The sequence below is a fragment of the Notolabrus celidotus genome, chromosome 9 (genome assembly GCF_009762535.1).
Source record: "Notolabrus celidotus isolate fNotCel1 chromosome 9, fNotCel1.pri, whole genome shotgun sequence".
Lineage (NCBI taxonomy): Eukaryota > Metazoa > Chordata > Actinopteri > Labriformes > Labridae > Notolabrus > Notolabrus celidotus.
This window is the reverse complement of record NC_048280.1, coordinates 18,157,468-18,157,939: the sequence shown is the minus strand read 5'-3', so window position 1 is coordinate 18,157,939 and position 472 is coordinate 18,157,468.

Below are 472 nucleotides of genomic sequence, written 5' to 3'. Positions count from 1 at the left end.
AGGGGGGGAGATTTCAGGTCCTCCCAGGACAGGGGGACCCCCCACAAAGATCGTGTATTAAAAGATGTTTCAAGTTTTTTTTTTCAAAACATTATTACAGTTTTTCTCGATTGTTTACACACATTTTCTGAAAGCATGCCTCATATTCTCAGAACTCTACACAAAATAAAAAAACACACACACAATAGGAAAACCCCTCAGTTCTCCTGCAAATGAAACATTCAAAACAATGTAATTTATTCTCAAAATGGTATTTTGTTTTCAAATGACACACACAACCAAAATATGAATAGACATTTATAAGAACAGTTGAACACTGATGTGCTCAATGTAAAACATTATGATGAATGGAAACACTTCTTCCCATTCATCGTAATGACACAGGCCTTATTTACGTTCAATGTCACACCTACTACAGACAGTACATACATAAGTGTGTTGTAAAATATTTTAGAATATGTTTTTTATATTC